At 42.4% G+C, this 8,228-nt stretch overlaps 1 pseudogene; it reads left to right on the top strand.

Annotated features, from left to right (window-relative positions):
* Positions 1-4,014: 4,014 nt before the first annotated feature.
* LOC132885814 (general transcription factor II-I repeat domain-containing protein 2-like) lies at positions 4,015-5,825 on the top strand (annotated as a pseudogene).
* The last annotated feature ends 2,403 nt before the right edge of the window (positions 5,826-8,228 follow it).

Genomic DNA, 8,228 nt, shown 5'->3' with positions numbered 1-8,228 from the left:
TGAGAGCCTAAAATGTTCACCCTGATCATTCTGTGGCAGAGAGAGTGAGGGAGAAGCAACAGAGTACCAGCTCAGGTAACCAATTGTAATGCAGATTGCAGCTGTAGTTGTTGGATGTAATTTAAACTGAACTGAATTGCTTTGGAATATTCTCGGGTTTGATTTGTTACACTAGGAAAGTACTTTTTTTCTTTTTTCTTCGTAAATTTTGCTACTGGCCAGCTTTATTTGCAATCCTCACCTTTGCACTGTTGGACTATTTGGGTGCACTTTTTAAAATAAACACCTTGCACTAAAGTGCTGCTGTGGTGGAGCCAGTTTACTTATGAGTGGACCTACACCTGAGCTGTGCTACTCCATGACAGTCTAATAAGCAGCAAATTAAATAATACAAATAAAAGTCAAGGCCTCACATTTCAACCAACCATTTTATGTCTATAAATGTTTAAAAGGCTCCGACATTAAAAACAGGTTAAAACGTGCACACACACACACACACACACACACACACACACACACACACACACACACACACACACACACACAGGCTCTCTCCAAACAATAAATACTTGCACTGTGTTCAAATGCATTTGCAGGGTTCTTTTGTGACTCAACAACCGCTTCAAACTGAGTCAGTGTTTGGTGTCTGTCCAACCATTTCATGGAAAAACACAAGAGTCTTTCTATAACTCGGGCTATGTTCCATGTCCATTGATGGTAATTATATTTATTCTCACTATTTTCTTCAGAAAACATCAAATATTACTGTTGTATGGAAAGCATGTTATAATATCACACAAACATGATGTCCATCCTCTGCTTCACTGCACCTGAACTTTGTCATGATGTTCCTGAATTGATTGTTTTTGCTCTGTTCGTTTTTCAGTTGAGGGAATTTTATTTTCAAAATCATGAATAAAATTTGTCATTGTCAAAAACAACTATTTCTTATTTATTTCAAAAGTCTAAATATGAAAGAAAATATTCTTTAAATGGGTTCTCATTTCACTAATTAAAAAATCTCAATTTATGAATATCCGCAAAAAAACGGGAAGCCCCTCGTTGGGCAGCCAGTCAGAAGTCTGTGATCAAACAAAGAAAAGTCCTTTTACAATGATTTTAATAGGAGCTGCCATTTTGTTTTGGGCCAGTTCTGGGGAGGTTCTTTGTACTGGGACAGATTGTATAAAACCTCTGCCATCTCTGGAGGAATTTCAGTGCGTTCCGGAAAACACTCAGTGCTGGCACTGTCTTCACGATAAAGGCGCTTTCAGATAATTTCTTTTGTGGAAGTGTGTTTTTCAAATTCAGACTTCCATGACACTCTCCTGCTACATCCATGAAGACGGCGAAGTAATCTGTCAAGAACGCAGGCAGCAGATGGATGTCATCACAGAAAAAGGATTTTATTCAAGCAAACAGGCACCGGCCAGGTGATAAGTAAACAAAACCTGGCAAGAAAAAAAATCAGAAAAGCAAAATTCAAGGTTTGTTCAGGTCAGGAATGGCCCACCGAGAGTTTGCAATGATCTGTTGGAATCGTGTGCTGTGGTAACAGTGAACAGGTGAATGAAATCAATAATCAGGTGACTGAGTGGTGAGGTCGAGGCTGGGTTCTGTGGTCCATGGTGGCCATGTTTGAAGGCCACTGTGAATTTTGGGAAGTGGAGTCTTGAGTGCTTCCAGGTGCAGATGTGACAGGAGCTCAGTAATGCACAATATCGATTGGTGTTTATTCAACAGTTACGTCCAGTCCCCTAATCAGACCAGCTGACTAATCAGACAAGTTGGACTGAATAGCAGCAGGGCTGTGAAAACTAAGCTGACAATGAAGCTGAAGGCAAATGTGTACATTCTGGATTTTGTTGTTGAGAAAAGAATGAAAACATCTCACTATACTGACCTCAGATCAGCAGAACTGTCTCTGTCTCTGAAGTATACTGACTGGTCCTTTGTCCATTGACTCTTCATGGACACCGAGCTGGGTTCTGGTGAGTCTGATCTCTTTCCCTCCATCCTTCTGCAATAGAGATATAATTACAGAGTATATGGATGATTAGATAACGAGTTTGAATTCGCACAGAATCTCTTCAACAATCTTCATCTAATAAACACAAAATAACACAAGACTTCTGTCTCAAAATAAATCAAAGCCTGATAAAAGTCTTATCAAAGCCAACAGTTCAAAACTAAGGAACATTTGCAAAAAGTGGCATTAAATGCCTTGTTATTTGGTTTCAGATGATCAATCTGTTTACATTGTGATCAGTTTTATTCGTCATGTCTCATGTGTTTATACAGACCCCTCTGAAAGCACTGGAACAGCAAGGGCAATTCTTACATTTTTCTCATTTACTTGCAGACTATTTGTTCCAATTCTTTTGCTCATTCAAATAATGGGTGGTCTGCCTCCAGAGGTGTCGTGTTCTGTTGTTGAACACATCAAGATGTAATGATCAGGAAATGAAGCTGGAATTCTGATCTTTAGGCTCATATTCATCTTTTGATCTCAAACCCAAACGTGTTTGGTGTAAAGCAGAAATAAAATAATTGTTCTTGCTGTTCCAATACTTTCAGAGGGTTCTATTAAAGCTTTAGATGGAGAAACTCACCTTGTTTTAGTCCTAAAACATTTATTTTCACCTCGACACAAAATGCAGCTGCTGAGTTTTGCTTTCTCTTCCTGCTCTGGTGGGGGAAGGGCACACACACACACACACTTGGTCATGTAGTGCACTAGATGAGGTGTAGGAGCCATTAGTTTGTTCTCTGCATGGGCGTCACCACTATTGAATGTGAAGGGGGCATGTCCCTTCACATTTCATAATTCTTCATTTGGACCCGCCCACATCTCATCTCATCTCATTATCTGTAGCCGCTTTATCCTGTTCTACAGGGTCGCAGGCGAGCTGGAGCCTATCCCAGCTGACTACAGGCGAAAGGCAGGGTACACCCTGGACAAGTCACCAGGTCTTCACAGGGCTGACACATAGACACAGACAACCATTCACACTCACATTCAGACCTATGGTCAATTTAGAGTCACCAGTTAACTTAATCTGCATGTCTTTGGACTGTGGGGGAAACCGGAGCACCCGGAGGAAACCCACGCGGACACGGGGAGAACATGCAAACTCCGCACAGAAAGACCCTCGCCAGCCACGGGGCTCGAACCCGGACCTTCTTGCTGTGAGGCAACAGTGCTAACCACTACACCACCGTGCCACCCGACCCGCCCACATTAAACATAAAATATGAGTTCACCCAGCGCCGTTTCTATTGCTTCGTGAAAGAATCCATTCCACTTGATCGATAAGAGAATACACAGACCACCTAAAATCCACTCCGGGTTTTCCGGGCGTTCCCGACAACAGCTCACTGCGCACAGGTGAAGCGACTCTCAGCGTGAGCACAGACATGTTGGTGCAGCTGCTGGAAAGTGGAGGAGGTGACGTAAGCCCCATCGCCACCTCACAATGGCTGGCTTTTGCTAAAACCTTATTCTTTTGTTATATGCCCTCAAAATTAACCCTAGCCCTCGTTAAATTAATGTTCAACTAAACAATTAAATAAGCTTTGCCTAATGGGGTATTGTGGGTGGTAAAAGAGAGCAACTGGACTTGCTTGAAGACGTTTCACCTCTCATCCGAAAGGCTTCTTCAGTTATGTCTGACTAATAGGGAGTATCAGGTATTTATCCTCTCATGGATGAAAAGCAATCCTAAGGTGTGGTTGAGTCATCCTGTTGGTGTTGGTCACTGGGGGCTGGGTGTGAACGGCCTAGAGCACATGTGTCAAACTCAAGGCCCGCGGGCCATTTAAGACCCGCCAAACAATTATATCCGGCCCGCGAGACCATTTTACATTATCGTTATTAATGGCCCGGTGATATGATGCGCTGATAACACACAAACTGCATGTCCCATAATGCAGCGCACCAACATTCCCGCGTTATTCAAGTCAAGCATCTGTTACTGTCTCTATGGTGACTGTCTGTAAAGCTAGCCTTTGACAATGGCGAAAAGAAAAGTTGATTCAGAAAATAGAGCCTTTCAAAACAGATGGGAGGCTGAGTATATGTTTACTGACATTGCTGGCAAACCCGTGTGTCTTATTTGTGGAGCCAATGTGGCTGTACTGAAGGAATTTAATCTAAGAAGGCACTTCGAGATGAGACATCAGGACAAGCTGAAAAACCTAAATGCTGACCAGAAGCTACAGAAAGTAAAGGAGCTAAAAAAGAATCTGTCATCTCAGCAGACGTTTTTCACCAGAGCTAAAACACAAAATGAAGCTGCTGTGAAAGCAAGCTATATCATGGCAGAAGAGATAGCCAAAGCTGGCTGGCCATTTACTGAGGGAGAGTTCCTGAAGAACTGTATGCTGAAGGTGTGTGACGTTTTGTGTCCAGACAAAAAGCAGGTATTGGCAAATGTAAGCCTGAGTAGAAATACAGTTGCTGATCGGATTTGTGAGATGGCCACGGATTTAAGAACACAGTTGACTGAAAGGAGCAAAGACTTTGTTGGATATTCTCTTGCTGTTGATGAGAGTACTGACATTACTGACACAGCCCAGCTAGCCATTTTCATCCATGGCGTGGACTCCGACTTGACTGTTACAGAGGAATTATTGGACATTGAATCAATGCACGGGACAACGACAGGAAAAGACATTTTTGAAAATGTATGTGAAAGTGTAACTGACATGAAACTTCCCTGGGACAAACTTGTTGGACTTACAACCGATGGAGCACCGGCAATGTGCGGTGAAAAAAGTGGGCTCGTGGGAAGGATGCGAGTAAAGATGCAGGAGAACTGCACCGGTGAGTTGACAGCATATCACTGCCTCATACACCAAGAAACGCTGTGTTGTAAAGTGTTAAAAATGGAAGAAGTGATGAGCACTGTAACACAAACCGTGAACTTCATTCGAGCTAAAGGTTTGAACCACTGGCAGTTTCAGTCTTTCCTGCGAGAAATTGATTCAGCGTTTACCGACATTCCTTATCATACAGAGGTGCGCTGGCTGAGTCGAGGAAAGATTCTCCAAAGAGTTTTCGATCTACACAAGGACATTTGTCAGTTCATGGACAGTAAGCGGAAAGACTGCACAATGTTGCGGGACGAGAAATGGAAATGTGAGTTGGCGTTTCTAGCTGACATAACGAGCCATCTCAACGACTTGAACCTAATGCTCCAGGGACGTGATCGCATTATCATTGACATGCATGATGCTGTGAAGGCATTTCAAGTGAAGCTGCTCTTATGGGAGACACAGATGCAGCAGTGCAACTTGCCTCATTTTCCCTGTTGCCAAGTGCTGTTGTCGAACCAAGTTGGTGCATCGATATTCCCTAATGCGCACTTTGCTGATAAGCTGAGCGCACTGAGTTCTCGTGGCACTTTCGAGACTTCGAAGCACAAAAAAGCAACTTCGAGCTACTTCGCAACCCATTTGCTGTCGACGTGGCAACTGCACCTGCACAGATTCAGATGGAGCTGAGAGAGCTGCAGTGTAATGGGACACTAAAGGCTAAATACAAGACTGCAGGGCCTGTACAGTTTATTTGCTCCATTTCTGAAACAATGCCTCAGCTCCGTCTACATGTGGCTTGAACCCTGTGCATGTTTGGCAGCACATATCTCTGTGAGAAGTTGTTCTCAGTGATGAAAATTAACAAATCGGCACACCGAAGTCATCTCACTGATGAACACCTACAGTCCATGTTGAGAATCTCCACAATACAGAGCCTTACACCAAACCTGAACGAAATTGTTAGCAAGAAGAGATGCCAAGTATCCGGCTCTGACAAAACAGCATAAGCGCAAAGACAACTGAATGTTGACAACTGAATGTTAAAACTGAAAAGTGAATGTAAAGCACACATTTAATTTATTTTTCAGGGCTTTTGGACCATGCTCATGTTTTGATTTTGTATTGTTTAACATTTTTATGGAGAGCAGAAATATTTAAAGATATTTGAAGTTTATTTTTCTAAAATGGTGATTTTGAGGGAAATGGAAATTCTGATTTAATTTTTTAATAGTGGAAATGCACGATTTTGATTTCATTTTTCCATGTTTTTGCAGCATTTTCATAGTTGTAACTTTTATAATTTTGACAAGAGATATATTTCGAGAGCAAAGTATCTCATCTCATCTCCTCTAGCCGCTTTATCCTTCTACAGGGTCGCAGGCAAGCTGGAGCCTATCCCAGCTGACTACGGGCGAAAGGTGGGGTACACCCTGGACAAGTCGCCAGGTCATCACAGGGCTGACACATAGACACAGACAACCATTCACACTCACATTCACACCTACGGTCAATTTAGAGTCACCAGTTAACCTAACCTGCATGTCTTTGGACTGTGGGGGAAACCGGAGCACCCGGAGGAAACCCACGCGGACACGGGGAGAACATGCAAACTCCGCACAGAAAGGCCCTCGCCGGCCCCGGGGCTCGAACCCAGGACCTTCTTGCTGTGAGGCGACAGCGCTAACCACTACACCACCGTGCCGCCGAGCAAAGTATTTAAGTTGAATAAAGTTTAAGTTTATTGTGAAATAATATTCCTGTCTGCTCAGAACATACTTATTTTTAGTGCGTTCAATAAATGTTTATCCTGTTCGGCCCGCGACCTAAAGTGTGCTTTGAATTTTGGCCCCTGGTGCAATTGAGTTTGACACCCCTGGCCTAGAGAGTCGTTGGGGTGATCAGTGGGTTGTTTGTTCTCTCTGTCCTCCTGTGAGTCACTGAAAACAGCTGGGTTTTGGTGTGCATTCAGTTGTCTGGGAAGTGTGCAAAGGACTGCATTGTAGGTGGCTGATAAATGGTGTCTTAGACCACCACCTCTGTTCAGTGATTGCTGTTCCAGGTTGACAAAAATGGCTTCTTTAACTCCTCGCTCATACCAACGATCCTCTCTGGCTAAAATGCGTACGTTACAATCCTGAAATGAATGTCCTTTATTGTTAAGATGAAGGTAGACAGCAGAGTCCTGGCCTGAGGAACTGGCTCTCCTGTGTTGAGCCATGCGCCTGTGAAGCGGTTGTTTTGTTTCCCCAATATACGAGTCCGTGCATTCCTCACTGCACTGAATGGCATACACTACGTTGTCCTGTTTGTGTCTGGCTATTCTGTCCTTAGGGTGGACCAGTTTCTGCTTCAGGGTGTTACTGGGTCTGAAATGTACCGGAATGTTCAGGAGCCATGACTCTGAGAATGTTCACAACAAGAACAAACCTCATGTCCACAATATTGAACTTCAGTGGTGTTTGTCTGTCAGTTGATGAGGTTAGAAATGTAGAGTCAGGTGCGGCGTCTTTCAGTGGATTTAGAATGAAATCTTCAAGGGGATTTTCTCATGTTTCAGTTTAAAATGTTCGAGCTTCACTTTCATTCATTTATTTTCTTTGCCTCTTGTCCACTGTGGGTCGCGGGGGAGCTGGAGCTGATCCCAGCTGACACTCACAGAACTTCACTTCTGAATGAGACTCATGTGAAGAGAAACTGATTTCTGTAGTTTACAGACACATGTTCTATATGAGACAATAAAGAGAGAAACAGGACGATCAGATTCGTGATATATACTGTCAATAAATGTCATATGGAATGCCTAAATATGAACCTTTCAAGCTTTTTTATTATTATTATTATTATTATTATTATTATTATTATTATTATTATTATTATATGCAGCAATTCTTTTACACCATACTGTTACATGATGGTGTTTGAGTTCGGTGCAAAAGTTTGTACAACCCAAGAAAAAATGAAGCTTACAAAGAACTTGCCGTGTGTTTGGTTTCACAGCCCTTTCTTCATCGTTGTCATCATCATCATCACAAGGTACAGTCATGGCCAACATGGCATTAATAGTTTTTAAGGTGGAAAAAAAACTAATTCATGAGTTCAGAAGTTTGTACCCCCTTTTCAGAACATATATTGGTCAAATATTCTGTAAAAACATGGATGTCCATTTTTTTCACCTTGATATAACTGATTTTATTAGTTCTTTACCTCCAACCAGCTTTTTAACCAGAGATACATGTTCCTGTTGAAGATTATGTCATTTCCTGTAGTTTCACATATTATTACAGTTCTGCTGTCAGTGAATGACGTCAGAGTTTCTTCAAATATATTTACAATTTCTGGCACTGTCCAGTGATTGATTGTGAAACTGAAGATGCACTACAGATTGATAAGTCTCAAGTGTCGATGCCTTG

The sequence above is a fragment of the Neoarius graeffei genome, chromosome 5 (assembly GCF_027579695.1).
Source record: "Neoarius graeffei isolate fNeoGra1 chromosome 5, fNeoGra1.pri, whole genome shotgun sequence".
Taxonomy (NCBI): domain Eukaryota; kingdom Metazoa; phylum Chordata; class Actinopteri; order Siluriformes; family Ariidae; genus Neoarius; species Neoarius graeffei.
The sequence above is the reverse complement of the archived record's forward strand: the minus strand, read 5'-3'. Positions and strand labels throughout refer to the sequence as shown.